The sequence below is a fragment of the Lepidochelys olivacea genome (genome assembly GCF_965140295.1).
Source record: "Lepidochelys olivacea isolate rLepOli2 genome assembly, chromosome: 1".
Classification (NCBI taxonomy): Eukaryota; Metazoa; Chordata; order Testudines; family Cheloniidae; genus Lepidochelys; species Lepidochelys olivacea.
This window is the reverse complement of record NC_140411.1, coordinates 246,944,611-246,972,061: the sequence shown is the minus strand read 5'-3', so window position 1 is coordinate 246,972,061 and position 27,451 is coordinate 246,944,611.

Here is a 27,451-nt window from a genome sequence, read left to right as displayed (position 1 = left end):
TCGGGAATTCCATCCAGGAGAGGTAAAGTCATGAGGCCTGATGCCTGAGGGGGCGCGCGCAGGAAGAGGACAGAGTTGCCGTTAGTCCTGTAACCCTGACAGCTGCATCACTCGCAGGTAGCTTTGCCATTTATATATTATGCAGACAATCCCAAATGAATGTCAATAAAAGTTTTCACCTGAACACACTGTTGTAGATGCACATATTTTACCCCCCAAAAATAAAAATGATAAATATTTGAGATTTTATTTAAAATGTAAGAGTAATATTTTTGATATTCTTCACCTGGAAAGCCAAGCTCCTTTAGGAGCAGAGAAAGGGAGAAAGATTATGGAGGTGGGGGCCTGTGTTGTTTAATCAAATGAATCCAGAGTGAGAGCTGCATGAAAATGAAGGAGAAAGGGAAATGAGGATTTAACAGCATAACAAGACATTTAGCTCCCTTTTTTAGCATCCGAGTCACTAACTCATGGTGAGAGGGGAGAAGAGCCAATTGAGCCTCTGAAGAGCACTTGATTTTTATAAAAGCTTGTCAAAAAAAAAAAGAGTAACAAAATTAAAGGCAGGGGTAAAGTGACATTGTATGGACTGAGTCACAAAATGTATATGCAGCAAGCTCCACTTCCATAAAAAAAGTGAATATTTTGGGTCTGATTCTCCATGGCCTTGTGTTTGTGCCAGTTGGCCTGAGCCATACTGCAGGTACTTTGCCTATTCCTAAAGCAGTGTCCCTAAACCCAGCAGTTCTAGCTCCCCTGCAAAGAGGATTCGAAGGTGTTAACGTGGTGTCATAACGGTGCCTACCCTCCCCGCTGCAGCATACTTCGGGCAAAAGGGACATAGCCAGAGCTTCCTCATGACCCACTGATCCCCTGCCACTGCAATGGTTTTTAATGGCATTGGCAGCTGGCACAGATTAGAACAGACCAGCCTTCTGTGCTATGAGCCCAGCACATTTTCCAATCGCTACAGACCAGGTGCGTGTTTGGATGGAAGACCTACTAGGAAGCACCTATTGTAAGTGCTGATGTGATTCAGAAGATACCATTCTTCAATCTGAACCATAGTTTATATAGACTAATGCCACAGAACAATGCAGGGGTCACCATGCCACTCAATCTAGCAGCAAGTAGCAGCACAGGGATAGTGTGTTTCCCTCTCCTGCTGCCTGCTGGAAGGGAAGGAGATGGGAGTAATGCTGCTTACTGCACCTCTGATGACCATGATTCACTGGAGCAGGGTCAATGGTTTTCTGTGACAGCTTCCTGAAGAAGGAAGATAATGGGTGTAGCCATCATGCACCTATTGAGGAGGACTCACAAAACTGAAATCCTGATTACAGTGTATTTCTCATTTAATATCCAACAGCTCTTTCTGTATGAATAGAGGTAGTGGGATTGGTGTCCAGTCCAAACTCCAACTGATTTTGTTTTTTCTATCTAAAGTTACATATACAGGTTCAATTGGATTCTGAGTTCTTCTTCTCTTGTCCTAAGCAGTTGCAAAGTGGTGGTGTTTGCTGCTAACCAGTGAGTGTTTCACCCCAGAGGTGACTGTGTTTCTGCAGAGGTTGAAGTGATTCTAATAGAGTCATTACTTTGCAGGGTTTTTGTGAGGTTTAATTAATTAATGTTTGTGGAGAGCTCTGAGGACCTTTGGATGAAAAGGGATCTAGAATTGCGAAATCTAATTATTTTATTGTATTTAGCACATGAGTGTGTGTGAGTGGACTTCTTTATCAGAAGGGAGCCTTGATTATCACAGAAAATGAGGAAGGAGATTAGAATGAACCTCCAAAGAACACTTTATGGTATGTTATTTTTTTGTTCCTTTTCAGCTTTAGAGAGGATAAGAGAGTCTAATGACTTGAATTATTCCCTTAGCACAGGGGCTTGACTAATTTGTTGAACCTTTTAACCTTCTCATCTGTCAGGTTCCCCCAAATCAGTACACGTTTATTATCAGGGTATAGTCGGACTGCTGAATATGAAATGTACTGCTTCACTGTGTTTAAGCCCCAGTCCTGAAATTGAATCTACACTGGTAGACCTTTGTGCTCCATGTTAGGGTGAAAGTGGCCTTGGCTGGTGCACGACTGCGCTCTGGCTACTCTCACCTGGCAGAGGGCAGTGGTGCCAACTGGGGATTGGAGGGAGTGAATGCCTCCCCTAGCCCAGGGTTTTTGCACTTGCTCCAAGTTCCGGAGGCCACAGAACCAGGGTGGGCATGGCCTGACCATTTTTAAGCAGTGGTCTTGTACCAAATTAGTATAGCTAGTGCTGAAGTGGTCTGGAGCATTGCTCCAGCTGCATGGTCACAATGCCACTGAAATTTGACCCAATTGCTCCTCCGTACAGATGGGAGACCAGGCCAAATATCAGTGAGTTGTGCAGCAAACTGGCACATGGGGTATCTATTCCTGTACAGCAGAGGCTGGGGACCCTGCTTGACTCCTGGTGCCACGAACTCATGCACAGTGTGGATAAGAGAAAGGGAGACTCTCTCTGTCCCACATGGATGCCAGGTCTCCCTCGGAGGAGCAAGAACTAGAACAGAGACCCAGGTGGAGGGAAAGAAACCCTCCCCACTCCACCCCATCATAGGAAAAATCTGAATTGGCACCACTGGCCAACACCCATTGTGCATCATAGCCAGGTGGTATACATTAAAGCAGTGCCTGAGGGGAAACCTCTTAAGACCTTAGGCCTGATTCTGAAACCACTTCATGCACAAATGGAGTAAATGAGAATCCTGCCCAAGGAGGGTTGTTAGTAAGTGATCCTCTTTTTATTACAAGAGATGCAACTTTGATAATTTGTTATCTACCAGCAGCAAAAGTGGTACTATTGATCTACTCATGAACTGAAGGGGATATAACATTATGCAAAGAAAGGTTTTAAAAATCTGTTAGCAGAAATATTTATTCTTATGAGATGCTAAGAAAAAAGCTGTACACTGTACTTTGAAAGCCTTCTCAGTGATAAACACTTGTAGGACAAAAAATTGCAACCCTTTCTGTTGTCAAAAAGAAAAAAAAAACCCTCAACCCAATAAAACCACAAAATAACACAATACTGCAGCTTTAATAATTATTGAAAGAACAGAGCACAAAGTTATTCCATTTAGCTTTTTAAAAAGATATAAATATACTTTTAAAAATAATACACTTTTTTATATTTTGCATTGGTAAAGGAAGCTTATTAAAATCTGTTACCATTTTAGTTGCAATATATAAAAATTGTAGCAGTCTTTCACACCAAGATTTTTTTAAGCAGGTAAGCTGCTGTTCTTTCTGTATTTGAAGTAATTGTTTTTATATTAATTAAAATGAGAGGTTTGGAGTTTTGTTTAAATGTCCAAGTCATATTTTACATCTCTGCCATTATATGTACCCAGTAAAAATGAGTGTTCAGGCAGTGTCCAGTTTTCTATTATTCCTTTTAGTATGTCATTTCTTTGCAATACCAAGACAGATGACAAGGGGCTGAAGCACAGCCCCATGGACCTGATCCAAAGCCCATTGAAATCAATTGAAAGATCCCCATTGAATTCAATGAGCTTTGGATCAGGCTGCATATGATAAAATATACGAGTAAGGTAAAAATGTCATGAAACGAACCCAGCAAACCAACTGGAGGCAAGCAGAATTAATTCTGAAGGTTCCACTATTGATGCTTCTGGTTTGCTGCCAATTCAGTTTACATTCAAGTCTTCAGTGCATCTCTAGAGTATGAACTATTGCCTGTCACGTGTGTTGATTTGACTAGCATTGGCAAGCAATGTAAGCCTCAGCTGCCTGATTCAGTAAATAAAAATGTCTGGTGTCTGTAGCCTGGTGTCGAGGTCAGACATATCTTTATTGGCTCTTTTATTTTAATTGTAGCCTAGAGTTTTCCATCTGATGCCATATTAGTAGTGAAGCTCGGCGTGTGTCTGGACAGAGTAGACCTTTCCGGTGTCACCCTTAGTTCATCCTGTTGTACAGCAAACATGAAGCACTTATTTTCAATATATATTTCTATGAAAAATAGGAAATAAAATATACTTTTGCTAAGAATACCAAGTAGAAAACTACTTATTAATTTAAGAAATTATATATATTTCAGATTGTTTATTTTCTTCGCTTCTTCCAAATGTAGGTCTAAACACTGCCACCTTGCTCACACGAGCAGTCTCAATGGGGCTTTATAGGCACAGCCCTGAGCCAGGGGTAGCAACTACTTGCACCACCCCAGGAGCAGACCAGGAGGACACTCCTCCAGTTCCCAGTTCCTTCCCTCTTTCCGCTTTGATCTGGGGACAGTCATTTAGGAGATTTAAGCACATGCTTAAGTCTCTTCCTATACAGAAAAACATGAAACTTAAGTCCCATTAAAGTCATTGGGACTTGGGCATGTGCCTAAAGTTAAGCACCTGCTAAACTACTTTGCTGAATAGAGATGGACGGCTGTATCAGAGTCTTACTCCTACCCTACACTAGCAGTAAATTACAACAGCCCTCATGCCAGCTCAGCTGCACTAACCAGGATGTGGGAGGTAGAGTCAAGTTTCCATCCATTCCCCACCTATCTCTGCTTATTCCTCACCCTCCAAGTTAGTGGCACCTAACCCTGTGCACTCCATATCAGAGCCCAACTAATTTGTGTAGGAGCTAAAGTGGGTTCTTTACACCTCTTACTCCTTTGAGAGGGCATGTAACACAAATCATATTCCAGCCCATTGATTTCAGTGGAACTACTCATGGGAATGAGGTGATGTGAACAGGATTTAGCCTTTGGGACTCTATTTTTTTCACAAGAGAATATTTTGTTTATTTATGGCGAAGTCGCTTTCAAGAGCGAATGACCTGAAAGGTTGGAAGTTAAGATTGGGTTCCTGGCCTGTGGAAAAGTTGAGGGCTAAAATACAAAATATAAATCTAAAACATTTTAGAATTAAGAGCCCATTCTAATCCCACTGACATCCTTCCACTGACTTCAGTGGGCATTGGATTAGGCCCAAAATCACCAATAAACTGCCTACCTTTAAGATAATCTTTACAATTAGATCACAACTTTTGCCAAATCTATGTAGCCTATGAAGAACTCCAGAGTTATTCTAAGCTTTCGTCTCTTCTTGCTATGTGGTATTGGTTGACTGGGATCTAAAATTAAATACTTGACTGTTTTGGTACCTTTTATTCAGTGTTCATGGTGTGACTTTTTAAATGCAGTTTGTGATTTGGTACCCAGCCATTGTTCGAGTCAATATCTATGGCTTCTGCATTATAGAGGGGAAAGAAAATAAAATCTTTTTGGAACTCGTGTTACTGGCTTTTTGTACGCGCTAAACAGCCATTTGTGAAACTTGACAGCATATAATTGTATTACTGATAGTAAATGTTTTTGCACTAGCCTTTAAGAGATGTAACACATTACAGTATTTTTACAATGTATTCTCTAGAAAGTGTGAATCTATTTGTCAGTTCTGAAAAAATATGTAACAATGAAACCTCAAAAGATGTTATGAAGTGTACAGTTTGTGATAATTTTATAAAAAAAGAAAAGAAAAAGAAAAGAACACATTTGAAATATAATTTTATTCTATTTGTTTCATATGTATTTTGAACAAGAAATAAAGTGATTAAAATTATTCATTTTTGTCTTTCTTACAAAAAGCAAACAGTGGAAAGTAACCAGAGATTTTTGGCCCACATTCTCCTGAGTTTTGTTCATGAGTTAGACACATATAGGCCCCAGTCTGGCAAGAGATTGTGTGCAGGTGCAGTGCTGAACCTGTATGGAGACCTGCAGACTTCAATGGCATCCTGAGTTGATGCAGTGGTGTGCCCATGCAGAATCTGCGATCAGTTGCATGATTGGGGCCATAGTTAAGTAAATGGCTATACCAGCAAGTCTCATCCTTTTCCACATGATGATTCTCCTTTCTTTCTGTATCAGGGCCCTCTTTGCATCTAGGGCTTCATCCTGCTCCCATTCAAGTAATTAAAAAACCCTTCAATTGATTTGAATGGTATAGGATCAAGGGCCTAGCCAGGAACTCCCTTCTATTTATCACGGTGAGAAGGGTAGAATGCTCATAAGCCTCTGAGACGTGTTTGTGACACCCCCCCCCACCCCCAATGCCCGGGTTGAGAACTGATCCTCTGTACCAAAATACTTCTTCAGCATTTTGTCTTCTAACAAATTTGCTATTTCAAGTTCCGATGACCTACATAAATGAATTTGGCAAAGAACATAATCAAATAAAGGCATACATTTCTGCCACGAGTTGGTGGGGAAAAATCAGCACATCTGGGAATGAAGAAGAAATTTAAACAAGTAGTCACACTGCAGCAAAGGGGATTTGGTGTAGTACTATTCTGCACAATTTCTTCTACAACATTATTCCGTGTAATATTGAGAATAATAGTACCTAATTTAAATATTCAAAAATAAGTAACTGTAAGTCTGACACAGAAACATAGGTCCCCGATTCTCAACTGTCTTATCCTTTACACCTATTCAAGTTTAAAACACTGCTACCAGTGAGAGAGAAAGGAAAATTCTGATTTGGTTCTTTTTACACTAACTTTGCACTGGTGTAAGTGACTACATAATGTGGAGGTAAATGATGATTCTGGTCTTATATTCTCAGTCGTCACTGACTTTTCATTACATGTCTTTCAGAAAGATGGTATTATTACAATTAGAACCCAGACTGAATTAGTTTTACTTTCAACTTCATGTGGGTTTTTTTTACACCCGATCAGCTGCTTATTTCTACGTGGAAAAAATAAAATGAGTTTTACTGTGTGGTGTGCAAATTTTAAAAAAGAATACCATATTTATTGTACAAGAAAATGTTTGTAAAATATGGCAATAAAGTTTAATGTATCACAAATTGCCCCATTCCATGCTCAGATGATTTTGCCTAAATGAGAGTAGCGGTATTTTCTATTGGGTTTCCAATCATGCTTCTGATTGCTGGTGTCACAAAATTCATCAGTTCCAAGTGAAATGTTTGCTTAAGACAGAAAATGCAATTTGATTTTGAGCTTCATGGTGGGGATTCACTTTACAAGTGTGATCCGATGATTTAGTTTCCCTTGAAAGGTTGCTTGTCCTTATTAAGAAAGAATAACGTCATTCCTTTTTTGATGTTGCCTTTAATCTCAATATTTCCTGTTTAATACACTAAATAGTCACATTCATCAGGCAGACTGGTCCTGACTGCCAAGAGTGTTACCAGTTATTTTGGAAAATCAGCTGCTCTGGTTCTCCACTTAGAAGCAGCATAGCCGCCCTTTCATGAGATTTTCGTGAGTCTAGCAATATTAGGTATTTTTCTTAAAACTCTGGCTCCTGGGGTCATGTAATTGCTGACAATTTCAGGTTTGATTTTGAAAAAAGTAAGTTTCTACCTCATGAAGCAGAGGGGAGCTGGAAAACATGAAACCTAAAGGTTTAAGAGCCAGAAGGCAAATTAAAACACCCATAGTTTATTATTTTTTAGATTCTTTACAATTTTTAAGCCAAGCTCATGACTTTTGATAGCCCGAGTCACGACTTGTGAGTGTTTGGGGTTCGTAATACTGCGGAAGCACTTCCTGATATTTCCTAGAACACATTGCGGTGGCCAAATCTTTCTTGCCCTAATTCCACAAGTGGTCCCATTGAACTTTGATTCAGCTCCCATTAAAGTCAACTTCTATTGACTTAATGGGAGTTGGATTGGGCCCCTGGTGGGCCATCTTTCAACCAGTAAGAATAAATAATATTTAAATTGTTCCATAATTGTATGTTGTATACTGGCACACTAATACAAAAATACTTGCTGTCAGCAATAAGTCACACAGAAGACTGTGACAAAACTGGAAACCAAATCCAAACCTCTTGATTCTCAGTCCAAAGCCATACACAAGAGACTGTCCCAAATTTTAGCCAAAAATATACATATTCTAATCTAATTAAAATGTTATACTTTATCCAAAAGCAAATATAAAAGAAAAATACAACTCTGTTATCTTGATATTTAACTTATCCTTTACATTTGGGAGTTCCTGACATTTGAGTTCTTGATTCCTCTACTATACTTGCATTACCACTATATATGTTTAAAGCAATCTGCATTATTAGGCATAATAAACTTTTAAGTTCCCTGATCCCGTTCTTTAGGATCCTGTGTTATAGTCATGCTGTTCCAAGGCACAACTGTCAGTTCTAAACAGTTGCAACTTTTTAAAACTATTGAACCTGTTATCTTCAAGCAAGGTGCCTTCTCATAGCCCAGGAGTCACCTCTGCTATAAAGAGTTATCCTGGGGGTATTTTCAAACCTGCTAGCCACACTGCCTTGGCTACCCAATCCCACTCGGCCCAAAACCTTCTACTAAGTGCCATCATCCATGAACACCAACAAACAACAACAAAAGAACAACTTGGGCCCAGATGCTCTTGGCTCCTGATCCAAAAACCTGTTGAGGTCAATGGGAATCTTTCAGTTGGCTTCAAAGGGTTTGGGATCATTGTTTTGTAAAATGGGAATCCTCACAAGAGATAAGTCACACAAAAACAATCCAAGACAAACACAAGAAAACTCATTCCCTCTTTTTCCTTCTCGGCTGCAGACAATCTTACACCTATTCAAAATAACCAACCAAGCAAAAGGAAAACAGGGAATAAAACAAGAGAAGGAAGGTATTTCTCACTGTCCACTCACAGTGAATAATCCAAATGCTAACACTGAAAGCAGAATTTGGCCCACAGATTGTATTCTTACCACAAATTCTCTTCAGCAATACAACATAAAGTAAGAAATAAAGTCACTTAATCATAAATTCAAACATAGTCTAATATACTTCTAAGATGCAACCACTGTTGAGGGAAAGAATGAAGGAAAAGTCCAGAACAGATCAAGAAAAGTGAAATAATACATTTGCCAATCCCACCTGGCTCCCACAAGCAGCCAGTACCCTTAAGTATCAGTCTTTGGCTGTCATGTGTTTACTCTCTCTCTAATCCCTCTGGCCTGGCTTTAGGGGGTAAATCCTGCAAATACCAATAGCAGCAGAGCAGTTTGGCAGATGGTGTTCATGTACCTGAATAGGAATATGTTGTGTTTCCTAATTCTTTGGAAATTCTAATTTTAATGCAGCAATAAAAGCTCTCTGAAACTATCCATCTCTGGTGCTTTATGGATCTCAGCTAGCTGATTGTGATAACCTGCCTAAGATGTTGTAATACAAGCTAATGTGTGCATTCATTGTACTGCATAAAGAACATGACTGCTCATATAAATTGTGATTGTCTTCAGAGTGCAGCGAATTAAGCATAAATTTCAATTGACATCGTTCTCTGGTAATAGTGTCAGTGTGCTTCCTGCAAGTGATCCTGGATTTAAATATTTACATCAGTTCTTAATTGTATTTGACTATTTAAGTTAGGTTCCATACACACAAGCAGAGAGAGACACCCTGCACACTCAATAACATAAGGTAAATTATTAACAGTGAGTTCACAAACTTAATGGAAAAGCTGAAAGTCTATGTTTTGGAAATATTTGCTGTATGAATAATGGTGAAAGCATATGATCAAATGGGATTGATTTATTTATTTTACAGCCTAAAATTTCCAGCTTTAGGAATAACACTTTTAGTTATCCATGTGTCCAGGAACTGACCATCTTGAATCATTTAGACTTTTGTGGCTCAGCTACTGACCCTACTAGGGGTTGATGGAATTGCTCAGGAAAGAATTTTTGCATTTTTCCCTTTCAGAAAGAACCAAGAGGAGGGTGCTGGGTGATCGCTCATCCACGCAAAATAATTGCTGTTGAAGAATTCCACAGGACACCTCTCCATAGTTCTTTGGGTTCAATATTTATAGGGCTAGATTGTGCCTATCAATCTAACCCTGTACAATGTGGTGCAAAGTTATGCCAACCTAGGACAAAGTAAGGGAAGGAACTGGGACTCATGAAGTAACAATTACTTCCCTGTTTCCCATTTGCTCCAAGGTGCAATAATCTGTTATGTCCTTTATCAGTAACAGATTCCTACCTCCTCACCCTCACTCATTTCCACAGGCTGCTGCTTGGGGAAAGGGAGGCAGAACCAAGGCTTGGCCCATTCCCTGCCCTTTCCCTTTATTTGACTGAGTGGGGGGAAGAACAAGGCATGCAACCCGCACTCCATTCCCTATGCCAGTAGCTATAAGGTAAGGAAGTGTAGAATTTTATTCCCCCTTACACTTCTGGGTGACTACATAGGCAAGGCCATGGCCTGGCCCCTAAAAAAAGAACTATCTCATAATCAATAATGTATTAAAGATATTTTACACCTGTTGCTGTTAGAAAATTGTTTACAGGTGGGTTTTTCCCCCTCTCCTCTCAAATGTATTTGCTAAAAAATTGCAGAAGAATTCTCCAACCAATTCTTTGTCTGTAATTATTCTTGGGAAGTAACAGTCAGTACTAGCGTTAGTATTGCTTAACATAAGCTTAGCCAAAAGCTTTGTTAGACTGCAAATCCCACAGAATTGCCTTTCTGGTTCCCACTGAGGGATGAATACCACCAACAAAATCCTGTAAAGTGCCATTACCTGCAATTCCCCATGACATCAGTGGAAGCTGCAAATGTCCACATAAGGCTTGCCGTTGCCTAGCTACTCTTGTGATGCAATATTTCTTACCTAAACTAGATAGCAACGAGCTGTTAAAATAAAAGAAGGCAAGGAAAGGAAACTTGTTCAGTCCATGAAAAAGGTTTGAGTTTGGTTCAGTTCAAATCTGTCAAAGGTTCATCTTGTTTTTTTATTTCATCCAAATTCAACTCCTTATCCCTGGCGATCAGTGGATGCTTCTGAAGAGCAGATTTCTCCCAAATGAGTTGGAGCGTAAAATAAATCACTTTTCACAGGAGACTATAAAAGGCAAGGTGCTGAAAAAGACAAAAACCTATCATTTTATCACTCTGAAAGCTCTCTGAGAAATGGAGAATAGTCTACTAAATGACAACTCTTACGAAGTGCCAGTTACAGTTAAAGACTCATGAGAAATCTACTAAAAATATTTTTTCTCTGTTCCATTCAAACTGCTTGCTGCTGTCCGTATTGAATTAGTCACCAGGAATGTGATTTTCCTCTTGAGTCCCACTAGTATGGGGTTTGCTGATGACAATATTAATCAAAATGCTCTTGGGCAAGAATGGAGAAACACAGGCACAGTTCCTTCAGCTGTTTACCTGGGAAAGAGAAAAACACAGTGAGTTTTACCATCCATCTTCTGTAGTAATGCTGGGTGACAGCAGGCACATAAATTACTTTCACTATTCAGTGTCACTTCATATTATTTAGATTTAATAAACCAAAACAGCAAGGAAGCTACTTTCCCATTTGGTTCTTGAATGTGTACAGTGGCCTTCTTCAAATGGTGAGTATTTTAGTTCAAGTACAACTGAATCTCACAAACAAGCAAATAGCACCCTGAAAAGAAATGCAAAGACAAATAACTTCTCTGTACATGTAAAGCTACATTTGGGAAGGCGGGAGGGCTTATTATGCAAACAGGATTCAATGGAGCAGTTTTTAACCACCCAACTAATAGGCCTGACTCACTTCTCATTTTCACTATTTTAATTCTATTGACCTCAGTTAGGTTAACTTCTAATAGTGCAAGGCCAACTTAGCATGTCAGGACTCCGGTTTCGCAGGAGCAAGTCTGCCACCATACACTGACTGGTAAGTCATTTTTCAATAATGACATTTGGAGCTAACCAGCTATCATTATTGGTGTAATCCTTGCTTGTTAAACCCCTACAGTAGGATTAGTTCTCTACAAGACACAAAACAAACATGGGCCTTACCCTGTGGAATTTACACAGTTGCCAACCTTTACAATTTTATCGTGAGTCTTGCAATATTTGGGATGGTGGGAGTTGGGTTGGTTTTCATGAAGCCTCAGTCCCCAGAGTCATCCAAATACATGAGAATCTCAGCTTTCATTTTTTTAAAAAGTAAGCTTCTTATCCTGGTTGTGGAGCAAACTCTGAAAGCAGCCCCAAGTGTACCCTAAAGACTCAAAAAAAAACCCCAAAACCAAAGACATAAAAAGAACCCAAGTTTTAATATTATTTTTTTAAAAAAATCTGATGATTTTAAAGTTAATCTCAGGTATATGGTGGTCTGAATCATGATTTTTGGACACTTTGGGTTAGGAAGATTAGAATACTGAGCTTACAATGTAAAGAAGTTTACAGTTTCTTTCAGCCTTCCTAAGGCTGCCGCTAGGTAAGCCTATGGGGAGCAGCCAATGTCCTGCTTTTTAGAAGATTAAGACATTTCTAAAGAGGGATTTGTATAAAATTCACAGGGACAGATCTGTTTTCACAAGAGATATGTACTTCATTGTGGACAGAGCCACGCTTAGCCTGCTTCCTGCCCTTTGCCAACCACTTCCCACCTACCTTCAGGGGTGTGGGGGAAGTACTGTTGGGTGCTGCTGCTGCTTTACCTGCTGGGAAGACTGAGAGCTCCAGAAACCGTTCAGTCCCTCCTGCTGCTTCCCCTGCACAGTCCTCTGGCTGCAAAATGGCACCCAGCCAAGGAGAAGTGGGAGGTCTGAGGAAGCATGAGCTTCCCTGGAAGTCAGGTGAGGGAGCTCTCCATCTGCTTCTAACAGAAAAGGAGGAACTCTATGCACCTTCACCACCCCTCTTCCTTTACCTCTGTCTTCACTCCAAAGACCAGGAGCCCTAAGGCCAGGGCTGCGTGCACTGTACATTCTCTCATGCAACAGGAAGCGAGGTGCAAATTCAGATACATGAAATTCATGTGAATCCAAATGAGTATGAACCGGAATCCATCCTTTACAGGGGTTGTCCACACCTTTGATTTCATGCTGTATTTGGACTAGCATTTTCTGCAGATATTTATTCAGCAATGCCTTTTCAGTGACTTGATTTTGCTTTGTTTTTTACCCCTCCCACCCCCCATTACTTTACATTTATCGTTATATGTTGGCTTCTAACAACAGGATGCTGAGGCACAGACCTGTGTGACCTGTAGCTGTTTTGAAGGCCATTTCGTATAGGTCAGAGTCACACAGATGTATTTTTTTCAAGTTCCTGTTTTGGGGACATTTATCACAATGACAATCTACTTTCTGCTAATAAACATTTGCAACTTTCTGCATTTCTGCTACCTAGGGAAGACTGTGGGGCATGCCTCCCCCCAAGGGGAGCACAACAAGGTTATTAGGGGTACAGAAGGCAGGGCACGAGGCTGCTGCTGGCCAGGTGTCCCGGCCAAGGCAAGGCAGCAGTGAGGAGAGTGTGCTGGGAATCTTCAGGGATCTGGGATTGGGGACAGCGTGCTCTAGGGTGGACACTGGTGTATCCTCAGAATATTGGACATCCCTTCAGTTGCATGAATGGCCGACCCAGAGGATGCCATCTTGCAGATTGACCTTCCCTTCCCCCACTTGCGTGAGCAGTGCACGCTGAAAAATGGCGTCCTCCATGCATCCACAATGACAGTGGACAAAACCACGTCCAGTGTTCTTACATAAACAGGGCTGTCTGGCTTAAAACTGCACGATTGGCCTGCCTAGCACAGATCCACCCTGCCCTGGCAGCAGCCTGCTGCTTTCCCCTTCCTCCTCTCACTGACCACAGGCAACGCCCAGTATCCCCACTCCCCTGACCCGGACACCTGGCCGGCCACAGCCCCACATATTTTAAACTCTCCAGAGCCTGCGGCAGCGAAACACTCTGAGCAGGGGAAGTGAGGATGATGAACCCTGATCCGCTCCATGCTGAGCTGCACTTCACTGCCATGGGCTTCGGGGATTGCGACAGCCAGGTCTTGCTGCCACCCATTGCGGGCGCCATCCACTCGCCTCAGTGAGTCACTTTGTGCCCCAACTGGGCAGGAGATGAAGGGGCGGGGGCTGTTATGTGAATCCCATGGAGAAGGAGGGCACAGGAAAAAAATGTGGGAACCCCTGATCTATGGTATAAATCTCAGAATGGTTGGGGTGAAAGTTGTAGGCCTGGGTACAATAGGTAAACAGCACCATCTGTTTGGGTTTCCTTTTCCTATGGCACTCACTTTATGCTCTAGTTTCCATTTCATTGCTAGTTTTACAGATCGAGTGCTACACACATACATGGCTTGATCATCCACCACATTTTTTTACTTTATTTATTTTAAAAAATATATTTTTCTTGTCATTTAATTTCTCTTTCTTGACAAATCTGGGGTAATAATTGTGCCCTGGAAAGTAGCAAACTAATTTTAATTTAAAACAAAATCTCTTATGGACAATGCACAGTGAGAGCCACTTGTCAGCTGGTGTAAATGTCCGTGGTGCCTCTGATTTCAACAGAGCTACCGCAATTTTCCCCAGCTGAGGGCCCTACAAAGCATAAATCACACAAGTGCCACAGCATATAAATTATTTGATGAAAGGACACAGACTGTAGATAACTCTTGGCAACCTGAACTCTCCTGATTTAACTCTAGCGATGTGAAAGGCAGTAACAAATGGTATTTTGTGATACAGGTGGATTGCCAGTAGAGGGCTAGACTGAGATCACCAAAATGTAAGACTCCTAAAATCCATTCTGATCTAGTGTAACCCTTCTGCCAGGTGATCCACAGCAGCAAAAAAGGGCTGGGTTCAATATATGTAGGGTCCCTCTAGAAAAACAACTATACCAGCTCAAGTCCGTACCCAGAAACTATGGAAACGAAATGCATGCTCCTGGGGTGCCCTGAGCAGGCTGAACGTCCCCAGGCACAAGTGCTCTGAGACTGTGTACAAACAAGAGAACCTTTATTGTGGGAAAGGGAACACAGTCATTAACTGGGGAAAACACAGTCATAGAATACTTATATGCAAATAAAGCATACAATTGATCCCCCTCCCCTTGCAGTAATTTTGGCTAACTCCTCTCCCAGCCACCAGTGAGAAAGTCCCATTCCTTGGCCACCCCACTTCACCCATCCTTAAGCTCCCGCTCACAGTTTGGATCAGCAGTAGTCCAAGTGTCTTTTCGCCGGTCCATCTCCAGTTTCAAGAGAGCTGCTTGCCTGGTCCCACCAGGAGATGCCATCACCAAACCCATCTTAGTAATTCAGCTTTATTAAGATGCTGGGTGGGCCTGGCCTCCTCAGGGCCCATTCAGCTCTGCTGCTGCCATCTGCCACAGCCCTTGCAGCAAAATCCTCAGTCTGCATTGTCTCGTACGGCGAAACTGATGCCAGAAGGGAGGCAAGAGCACTTAGGACCATTGAGCTGAGTCCTGGCTGCTTGGAAATGAGCTCATTGTTGCAAGGTAAGGGCTTGTTCCCTTCTCTGAGCCTACCCTCCCTCCCCAAATCCAAGTTCATGTACTGTTACGGTGACTCCCCAGTGTCAATGGAGAAATTGTGGTTTGGTAGCGTATGCAAATGAAGCAATGTATGGCAGCACTTTCCCCTTTCCTTCAGTAGAAGAAACAGAGAGCTCATTCCCCTCTAGAGCTTCTGGGCATTGAGTTATATTAGCACAAGTGCCATGCTTAAAATGAATGTCTTTGTTTCTACCTTCCACCCCCTATGTCAACAATATTTTGGATTCTTATACTCAAGGGAAAAAAGAAGGAGACTTCATTTCAAAACCTAGAGATAGAGGACTGGATTCACCTCTATCTTGCACCACTGGAAATCAGGAATATCTCCACTGAAGTCGAAGGAATCACACTGGTACGGTAAATGAGAAGAGAATTAGGCCCACAGTGAACATTTCCTTAATTATTTGTTTCACAGTTTGAAAACGTTCCAGCTTAAGACGAGATTAAATGCACAAAAGTTTTTTTTAAAAAAAGCTAATTAAAAATTGTTTTAAATAACACCCCATTCTTTACCCTCAGACATCTGTCCTGGCATATCATTAGTATTATGTTTCACATCTGCTATTCCAATCATATATTGGCAACTTCAGATGGAAAATGGCACATCCTTTTGGAAAATTCAAGAAAATAAAGTATTCTTAAAGGCTCAAATGAATTACACTACATGAGAGTTTTATTGAAGGAATATATTGGGGGAGTCTGGAAAAGGGAACAGGTGTTAGGAGTTTTTGTTGCTATTGTTCTTTTGTTTTGGGTTTGTTTTTTGGTGTTTTCTTGGTTTTGTTTATTTGTAACTGGAAGTTTGTTCCCAGAAAAAAATTAGTGTGGGATTTATGACCTGAGGCTGCCTTGAATTATTCCAGGGGTTGACTTTCCCCCCTCATGCCATACAGATCAGGGAAGCCAGAAGATTATGTACTGAAACCTATTCCCCTCCTCTTGGCACAGCTGAGATTAAGGCCTTCATTTTTATTGTGTTTTTATGATTAAGTCAATCTAAAGAATTGCTTGTGTTAAAAAAAGAACTAGATAAGTTCCTGGAGGATAGGTCCATCAATGGCTATTAGCCAGGATGGGCAGAGATGGTGTCCCTAGCCTCTGTTTGCCAGAAGCTGGAATGGGCGACAAGGAATGGATCACTTGATGATTACCTGTTCTGTTCATTCCCTCTGGGGCACCTGCCATTGACCACTGTCAGAAGACAGGATACTGGGCTAGATGAACCTTTGGTCTGATCCAGTGTGGCCATTCTTATGTTCTTAAATCATGTTAACAACATGGTGCCTTGAGCACAGCATTGATTACAGCTGTAACCAAGACTATCTGCATCATCTTCAGGCAAAGTTTCAGATTGGGAACCTCAAGTCACTCCTGCACCCAATGACACATGAGGTTATCCATTAAATTCAACTTCCGTTTTTCAAAAAGGATGAGCAATGAGGTGAAATGGGCACTGAAAAATCATTACAGGAAATCAAAGACTGTTTGCAAAAAAAAAAAAACTCTATGTAATTTCACATTCTAATTTATTTAGATTTATTTATATTTTTACTCTTCAAACAAATGATATAAGACAACAATCCTTGTAATGGTCTTTAGTTCCATACTGCAGTTATTTGCAGTGACTAATATCCTGATGCCTATCATCTAAGCTATTACAATGCCAGATATGCTAATTACTTCCTTAAATGTGCAGGACAAAATGTTCTCAGCTTGAAACCACTCTTAGGCAAATAAAGCGTGTATTTTCTTTTCTGGCAGTTTAATTGCACCACTGTCAGCTAGATCACAGCAAACATCTTTTCCTCTCTCATCTTTCATGCCCTATTCTGTCTTCATGTAATGTATTTGCAATTGCTAAATAGAAAAGGAGAATAGAAAATGTACAGCTTAATAAGTGTGTGAGTGGTCTTCCAAATATTTTTAAAGGTGAGTAAAACAGTGTCAAGTATCATGTGGACAGGAGAATCAAAGGAAACCAATGGAAATTAACTCGCTTGTGTGAGAGGGGAAATGGTTTGGTTTATCTTAAAAGGTGCAAGGTGCTTTAAGGACTTGGTCCAAAGACCAATGAATGCACAGGAAGCCTTTTCTTGGATGGGTTTTGGATCAGACCATCAGATTCTCAGATGGGTTGAAATTCACCAGTGATGCAAAAAGCCAGTACAAGGACTTACATGGCACGTAGAATCTGCTGTGGGACTGTACGGGGTGGATTAGGCTCAGCAGCTGGGCATGAGCACTTCTGAGTGCTGCAGAACAGTGCACAGGCCAATGCAGGGAAAAGTGATGGTGGCATGCTAGGAGCAGGCCAAGGCAAGTGAATCAAGAGTAGAACAGAAAAAAGATTACTGTGTTTCATGAAAATTGGGTGTGTGGGGGAGAAGAAAAAAGTGGGTTTTTTTTAATTTTCTTTGAAATGATTTGTGATTTTTTTTCACTTTTTGATAAACATTTTCTAAATGGAATTTTTGTTTTGAAAACAAATCAAAATTACTCATTTAATTTTGGTGGGGAAAAAATCCACTTTATTTTTTATTTTATTTTTTTTAAAAAAAAATCCCTTTTCCTCCACACTGGAAAAAGTGGGGAGAAAGAAGAAAACCCGAGAGAATGTGGGGAGAAACCCATATTGAAAAATGACACATTTGAACCAAAATGAATGTTTTCTATGAAAAGTGTCGTTGTCATCCAAGCCCCATTTTTCGATGAAAAATATTTTTGCCTAAAAATGTTTGACAAGCTCTACTTAAGAAGGTTGGAAGAGCCTGTGCTGGGAGTATTGTTTTGTTCTCCTAACCCACCCATTTTACACTTCCCAGACTGTTCTGTAAACAACACGGTTGTTGATAACTGGACTAAAACCCTCAAAAAGTATGCCAGATTTTATTCAGATATTTGGCAAACATCCAGGTTGTTTTTATTTCAGCCAAACCTATTCACCTCTCCCTCATTACTGTAGACCAGAATATGTCCACTACTAGCAAGTACTGGGAATGGAGAAGACCTCCTGGGCATGCAGGTGAGATACATGCTCTTCATCAACCACTAAGATGGTGCAGTATGCTCCACTCTTTATGCCTCAGCAGCACTTCTTGTTCAGTACTGCCCAGCCCCTTTGAGTTCGTTTCTGTACCCAGAGGCATGAGGTGGTTGTTCTCCTCCGCTCCCCCAGAATCCAAGGACTGTCGTTTTGCCTGACACAAGAATTGCATAAAACTCCTTGTACCTTCCCAGCTTGTGCAACAGTGCAAAAGCCAGAATAGTCTTTAATCTTGTTCCATAAGAAAAGAGTTAATGATTTCAACTGATACCATTTTCTTCAGGTTCACTACACTTGCCTGGTGAGATAGCACAGTGTTTTGGAGCCTACATTTTAGGAATGTTTATGGTCTCGGCAAACATACCGAATCCCCTGCGATGTTGCTTGTATAATCTGCTATTCAAAACATGCCCCTTCATTCAGTTTGAAAATTCAATACAAAATAGTTTTTTTAAAAAGTAAGTTTTGATTGATGCTTACCAGTTATTGCCATTGTTCTCATCTTTATGACGTTCAGGGAAATGTCAAACTCATAATCTCATTGCAGATGTTATGAGCGCACAGATGAAATTTTGGTTTAAAATGATGAAATACTCTTATACAATTTCAGTAGTGTACCATGTCATCCAAAAACCATAGAAGAAGTGTTTTGAAGTGTCAGTGCATTATTGTTTTGTGCCCATGGAAAGCTTGTTGGAACACATTATGTTGTCGTAATGGTTCATGTACCGACACAGCTATTATCTGCTATTTCTTCTCAAAACAGGTCAAGAGTGCTCTTTAGTTTGTACTTATGTATGTTATTAAATGTTATGATTCTATTCAGCTGGTAATACCAAAAATTACGGGTTCCAGCCTGCATGTCTAATGCAGGAAAAAATCTGACTGTACAACGAGCCCCGTGGTCCTAGTTGTCATTAAATAAACTGTTTTCGGGAACGATGTAAACAGCCCCCACTACATACACACCCTTTGCTTCCCTGTGCAGCAGCTGAGCACAGTTGCAGTACCAACAGCATTTGGAATATAAGAGGGAGAGGAGGCAGCGTCATAGCTTCACTCCTACACACTCTCTCTCTCTCTCTCTCACACACACACACACACACATGCCAACCAGTCGGCCGGATTAGCATGGAGACAGTATGCTGCACGCTCTGCAGAAGTGTAGCAGTAGCACATTGGGTTCATTTTATTTGCCCTGTGGTTTGGGAACCTTTAGAGTTCACATTTTCAAGCTTTTGCCTGCACTAGACTCTTTTTTATAATGAAGCTGGGGTGCTCATGCCGTCATCTGACTCCAGAAGCTTTAAGAAACGCCTATATGTATTTAGTAGCACTTCACAAAAAGAGAAACTAAGACAATTAACATTCTGAAGGCACGTACAAAATAAAATCCCCAAGCAGCCCCCCTGCAGTATTTCCTAGTACGTAGTCTAAACACATGTTTAGACATTTAAAGGTGTGTGAAACACCCTATATTGCCTAGAGACTCCACAAAGATTTTCTCAACAAGCCAAAAACAAAGTAATACTTTTAGGTGATCAAGTGAATCTGATGCCAATTTACAGTACCACAGGTTAACTTTCAGCACACCTGTTTATAAGTGTCATGTTTCATGGCACACATCAGAGAAGTTAGATAAAAACATAAATACTCTTTCTAGAAGGTTGCAATGTAACATTGCTTTATTTCTGAGAATTCAGAATAGCACGCAAGACACACACACACCCAAAACAGGGAGAGACAAAGCAGGCTGCTCCTAAAACAGACTGGTTCAACTCACACCACCTTACTATACGTCAGCTGTCTGCAGGCTGATTGTGCTGCTGTTAGGGCCAGATTGCACACTTCCCTACAGAGCCACTTAGCCTGCAAGCAGGAGCAGGAAAATCCCTGCAATTTAAAGTGACAGCTTGTAATTTTTACAGTTTTCAACAACACAACAAGTGTCATCTAGCATCTGTTATGCTCAAATATTGAAACAATGGTTCTCAACCCAGGTTTTCCATGCTGAGGCATCCCCCGCCCCCCTCCCAGTTAGTAATATGGGAATGTTAGAGTGATTGCAACCCTGTGCACTTCTTTATAATCTGCTCAGGAAGTCACAATCCCTGTATTACAGAGGTCATTGCAATATCTATATATGTATTCAATAAAGGGCTTCCAAATGTCATTCTTTAAACTATATATCACTTTCCATCTGCTGGCTGATGATTTATCAAGGGTACATAGTTTGTGTTAGGCAATTCTTCCCAAAGCCTTTGGATAAAGCAATCCATAGCCCAGCTTTATTCTTAGCTATTAGTCCTGTGAGCCTGAAGTTATTCAGCAAGCATAAAACAGTCCTATCCAATATCCACACAAATAAAATAGCTTCAGTCTTACTCAGTACATTATGCCATTTATTTATTTATTTATTTATTAACAAAAACAACTGAGCTAAAAATATAGTGGCAAGAACCTTCAAAAGATGCTACGAGTTGCATTTCTTAGGACCCAGCAATAGATAGTCACCATATCTGTGCTCAACCTCTGTTAGACTACTGCATGTTATCGATCAAAGAGATCCTCAGAGGTAAACAGGAAAAAACAGGCTAAAGTGGAAGAGAAATCAAGGGAAGCATATACCATTATGATCAGTACAGTGTATTTCCATTTTGTCGGAAACTAGCACCAGTGCCCATCAGTCTGAAGAGCAGATCGCTGCTGCTGTTTCCGTTGTTGTTAAGCTACTCAAGGGAGACAGAAGCAAACTGCAAGGCAGTGTAAGTCTACAGCCAGATGCACAAATGTAAAGAACTTATGGGTGTTACTCAGAAAAAGAGCTTCATGGCTGGCATCTTTGTTTCTTACAGTGACAGCCTGGGAAGCTTCCCATTCAGTAATTTAAAAAGGTGACAGAGTCAGATGTGGGAGGACAAAGAAATAGCTTCAAGACATATAGAATGAATACTTTCCACAGCCAAGCAGCAGGCTTGACTCTAATGCAGGGGAACAAGGAAAGGAGGAAAGAGTGTAGAAAGCCCGGTTTATTGGACAGACTATATACAGTAGAGTCAAAGATATCTAAGTGAAGTCAGATGCTGCAGGAAGCAGTGTTGGTGATTCATTTAGTGGCACTCTTCCTTCTGAGTGTGTTATGAGCCAGTATTTTGTAGTTTAAGGGGCACTATTCTGGTAGGTGAGTCAGAGAAAACTCTTTCCTGTATCCAAGCTCTGCTCAGTGTAAGAGGTGGGAGTCAGGCAGCTGGTTATGGCTCCTTGATTCTGTGGCCTTGTTTTAGCTGGACCCAGCCTTGGTGTCAGAGCAGCCTAAGGCTTCTCTAATTTTTGCCATCAGCACACGGTCCCTAAAGGACAATACAACAGATGAGGATCAGCACAGCATCCCTACTCCATGTCTCTCTGCCACTTTCCCAGGCGAGGGGAGTGATTGGGAGTGGCCAGGACTGAGGGAGTGATTGGGAGAAGAGCCATATCTACTCATATCACATGAGCTTACCCCTTGCCAGGGGAATTCTCCACGGGGTAGTTCTAGCCAGAGTCTGGCTCTTTTGCACCACCCGAATAGAGTAAAGGAGTTGGATTGGAAATGAAAAGCTGTCCCACCACTACCCAGATGGGATTTTAAAGTGAGATCAGTAAAAGTTGACACGAAACCAGAAGCCAGGTTAGAACTTCTCCTTTAATTCCACAGAGTCCTTACTCTACAGTCACTTTGATTTTGTCTATCAACCGGTATGTTACCTAGAGTTGAGCCAAACCCAGGGTATCCAATTGCAAGTGTCTCCTTCAGAACCACTTAGATCTGACCTGCTGAATGGATAGCGGACCCACTGCCATGTTTTTATGACGTCTCTAGAAGTACCACTTTTACGACCCAGACCAGTTTCCCTCGTGGACACATTCCAGCCTGTTGTGTTGGGATCCTAATTACTGGATCCCATGTTGTTTTAGGCACAGTCTCAGGGTGCAGATCCTCCGTCCAGCATCACTTTCTGAGGTATGCTGCCTAGGCATTGAAACTAACACTGGCTCTCCCAAGCCTCCTCAGTAGCTACTGCTTACTCCGCAGGGTTCCTCTGAAGCTGTGAAGCCTCTGCATTATTTGTTTAACCCCTTGAGGAACACATGGCAGTTAAAGCAAAGAAAAACACACAGACTTTGCACACGAGACAAAACCCCACAGTTAATTTTATTCTCAAAGCAAGCCAGGGTTATAGATTTTTAGGTAAAAACAGTGTAAACCTACATGTTCGGCTCCCCTGAGACTATGTGAGTCCTTAAGTCTAGTCAGTGTGTAAGGCAAGTTTGCCCCTTCTCCCGTCTTCCTCCTGCACTGTACGCCTGTTGTCAGCCAGTGTACGGCTGGTAAGTGAGAGCCAGCTCAGAGGAGAATGTGTCCTTTTATAAAGTTCCAAACCCCTCGGCCAGGTCACCTAGTGGCTTCAAGTCCCTTGTCAGGTGATTCATGGCTTAGTTCCAGCCCCCTTGAAACCCAGACTGAGGAAACTAGGCTGCAGCCAGCTCATTGCTGTAGGGTGCTCCATAATCTATTTTATCATGCATTTTTTTTCTTTTTTACGTAGCCCAATAGAGCCAAATTCTGCTGTGATTCATATCCCCCTGGACTCCACTGAGTTCCATGGGGTTGCACAGGCTGCAACTCAGGGCAGAATTTAGCCCATAAAGTTGAATTTTAGCCCAAACACCTTGAAACCTGCTGTCATAAAAATAAAGGGAAGGGTAAACCCCTTTGAAATCCCTCCTGGCCAGGGGAAAGCTCCTCTCACCTGTAAAGGGTTAAGAAGCTAACGGTAACCTCGCTGGCACCTGACCAAAATGACCAATGAGGAGACAAGATACTTTCAAAAGCTGGGAGGAGGGAGAGAAACAAAGGGTCTGTGTCTGTCTATATGCTGGTCTTTGTCGGGGATAGACCAGGAATGGAGTCTTAGAACTTTTAGTAAGTAATCTAGCTAGGTATGTGTTAGATTATGATTTCTTTAAATGGCTGAGAAAAGAATTGTGCTGAATAGAATAACTATTTCTGTCTGTGTATCTTTTTTGTAACTTAAGGTTTTGCCTAGAGGGGTTCTCTATGCTTTTGAATCTAATTACCCTGTAAGATATCTACCATCCTGATTTTACAGGGGGGATTTCTTCATTTCTATTTACTTCTATTTTTATTAAAAGTCTTCTTGTAAGAAACTGAATGCTTTTTCATTGTTCTCAGATCCAAGGGTTTGGGTCTGTGGTCACCTATGCAAATTGGTGAGGCTTTTTATCCAACATTTCCCAGGAAAGGGGGGGGTGCAAGTGTTGGGAGGATTGTTCATTGTTCTTAAGATCCAAGGGTCTGGGTCTGTAGTCACCTAGGCAAATTGGTGAGGCTTTTTACCAAACCTTGTCCAGGAAGTGGGGTGCAAGGTTTTGGGAAGTATTTTGGGGGGAAGGACGCGTCCAAACAGCTCTTCCCCAGTAACCAGTATTAGTTTGGTGGTGGTAGTGGCCAGTCCAAGGACAACGGGTGGAATATTTTGTACCTTGGGGAAGTTTTGACCTAAGCTGGTAAAGATAAGCTTAGGAGGTTTTTCATGCAGGTCCCCACATCTGTACCCTACAGTTCAGAGTGGGGGAAGAACCTTGACACCTGCTATTTCCAAATGTTTCTATTTGACAGCTCCAGGAAAAGCTTTCTTCGTTAGAGGTCAAATAATATGATTAGTAAACAACCAATCTGAACATTCACCACTTAATTAGCAGGCGGCATGCATTATAAATAGTGAGTAATTGCTAACACATAAAAACACCTAAAATTGACGTGCATTACCAAAATAACATGTCTTTTAGAAAAATGGATAGCTAATAGGATTAGGAAATAGACAAACAACATATGAGGGTTAAAAAAAAAGTGCATTTACAAATCCAGGACCTGATCCTGCAAATCTTTACTTTGCCAGCACTCTCCCAACAAAGAGCTCACATGCTCTGCTCCCTTTTGCAGGTCACAGGCTCAAAACATATCCTTTGCATTCTTCTTATTCACTAACGGGAACGGGCCTGATCAGACCTTTTGATTTTTCGCCCTGCATTAGTACACAGCTGCCACATCACTCCCTTGAGTGCACTTGTGGCATTCTACCTCAGGGAGGCAGAATTAGTATTGTATTTATTTATTTGTATTATATTATATTATTTGTATTGAGGTAGTACCAAGGACATCACTGACCAGGGCTCCATTGCCCTAGGTGCTGTACAAACACAGAACAAAAAGAGCAACCCAGTGTGCAGGGGAGAGCACAATCTGCTACACCTGTATGCAGTTTGAAGCACACACTCCCCCATGTATACCTGGTCAGCTCTGTTAATGCAGAAACTGAAAGTCTGTCCAGCCCTTACATAGGCTGTGCAAAGATAAGCAGAGGCTCCTTGCTCCTTTCTAGCCCCTGCTGTGGACCCATATTACAGCTAGGCAGAGTCTAATCCAAAAGTTTTAGCATGTGAGGCTATGTTCACAAAGACACTTAGGCATGATGATGCTGGGTATCATCATCCCTAACTTGTAGGTGCCTAGAAAATCACTGAGCTTCACAAAGCCTGGGTTAGGTACTCCGGCTTCCTACACAATGAATGGGCAGATATAGGCACCTCAGAATGGAATTCATAAAAGCCAGCACACTAGGCAGCTCCCTGCCTAAGGTAGCCAATGCACAGTGACAGGGAGAGGGGCATGTCCAAAGCCCTGCCCCTCGGAGGGAGTTAGGCACCTGGGCATTTTCTGAAAGAAGCCAGGAGAGGACTCGCTCAGAACTTTTAGCTCCAGGTTAGCGTAATCACTTGGGAAGTGGGCGACCCCTGGTTCAAGTCCCTCCTCTGCCTAAGGGGGAGAATGTATATGAATATGGCTCTGCCACCTTTCTGTGAATGCCAGAACCACAGGACTGTGGGATACTCTGATGTGCGGGCTCCTGCAATCTATCCTGTTGAAACTGTTTCACAGTGGATTAAATTTCACTTTGGAGAATCCTTCTTCCAGCAAGAGAAAGCACTTGCAGAAGAATGACTCTAAGCCTGCTGCTTAGAGCGCTCACCCAGGATGCTGAAGACCCAGGATCCAGACCCCTGCGCCAATAACTCTTTAATTATTTATCCACAGTGGAACAGCTTCAGCAGGCGATATTGAGGGAGCCCCACATCAGGGTAGCCCGATGGTTAGGGCACTCATCTGAATGGTAGCAGTTTCCTATTCCGCTTCAGGCAGGAAGCAGGGGCTTTAACTGAGGAGGGTCTCCCACACTCTGGGTGAGCACCCTTGTGACAGGGCCAAAAGTTATGATAGTTGTCTTCACATATACCATCCCCAGTTGTTTTGTGGGGAGTTAGACATGCTCAATTAGAAGTAACGGAGGAGGAGAAGGACCTTGGAGTATTGGTTGACCACAGGATGACTGAGCCGCCAATGTGATATGGCCATGCAAAAAGCTAATGCGGTCTTGGGATGCATCAGGCAAGGTATTTCCAGTAGAGATAAGGAGGTGTTAGTACCATTATACAAGGCACTGGTGAGACCTCACCTGGAATACTATGTGCAGTTCTGGTCTCCCTTGTTTAAGAAGGATGACTTCAAACTGGAACAGGTACAGAGAAGGGCTACTAGGATGATCCAAGGAATGGAAAACTTGCCTTATGAAAGGAGACTCAGGGAGCTTGGCTTGTTTAGCCTAACTAAAAGAAGGTTGAGGAGAGATATGATTGCTCTCTATAAATATATCAGAGGGATAAATACCAGAGAGGGAGAGGAATTATTTAAGCTCAGTACCAATGTGGACACAAGAACAAATTGATATAAACTGGTCATTGGAAAGTTTAGACTTGAAATTAGACGAAGGTTTCTAACCATCAGAGGAGTGAAGTTTTGGAATAGCCTTCCAAGGGAAGCAGTGGGGGCAAAAGACCTATCTGGCTTCAAGATTAAACTCGTTAAGTTTATGGAGAAGATGGTATGATGGGATAACATGATTTTGGCAATTAATTGATCTTTAACTATTCATGGTAAATAAGCCCAATGGCCTGTGATGGGATGTTAGATGGGGTGGGATCTGAGTTACTATGGAGAATTCTTTCCTGGGTATCTGTCTGGTGAATCTTGCTCACATGCTCAGGGTTCAGCTGATCACCATATTTGGGGTCGGGAAGGAATTTTCCTCCAGGGCAGATTGGAAGAGGCCCTGCAGGTTTTTCACCTTCCTCTGTGGCATGGGTCACTTGCTGGAGGATTCTCTGCACCTTGAAGTCTTTAAACCATGATCTGAGGACTTCAATAGCTCAGACATAGGTGAGAGGTTTATTGCAGGAGTGGGTGGGCGAGATTCTGTGGCCTGCATTGTGCAGGAGGTCAGACTAGATGATCATAATGACCTTAATATCTATGAGTCTATGAGCATGACTACCAGATCAGGTCCTGCAGGCAAGTTAGGAGAAGGAGCACCTCTTCCTCCAGTTCAAGAATTACACTGGGGCTTCAGCATCCAGACACCTAGAGCAAGCCTGCAAGGTGCATGCTAGAGGCAGAAACATAGATGAATATGGAACTTTTACTGCAAACACTTAGGTGCCGAATGAGTTTAGTTGCCTTCAGGGTTTGGCTGCAACTCAGCCGGGAGGGGACGGGGGTTGTGAATACTAGTGGTGCCTGATGCTGGAATTTGGATGCCTAACTGCCACTTTAGGGGCCTAACTCTCCTCAGGAATCTAGTCCTTTGTATTTAAACATGAAAAAGTTAATAACAATAAGAAGACACTATTAAATAAATCACTACGCTATGCTATTTTACTTCATTTGGGGCTAGGCTCAAAACAGTGTTCTGCGAATGCAGGAAAAAGATTGTTCCATATGGTGCCTGGTTTACTAGGGAATGCTTAGTTATTTTTGAAAGACCAAACTGTCTTGTCTATAACTTCACTGGATGTGGCCCAGAGACTGTGCCTTTAGGACAGTAGCGAAGTGGGGTATAATTTACTCTAAAGGAGAA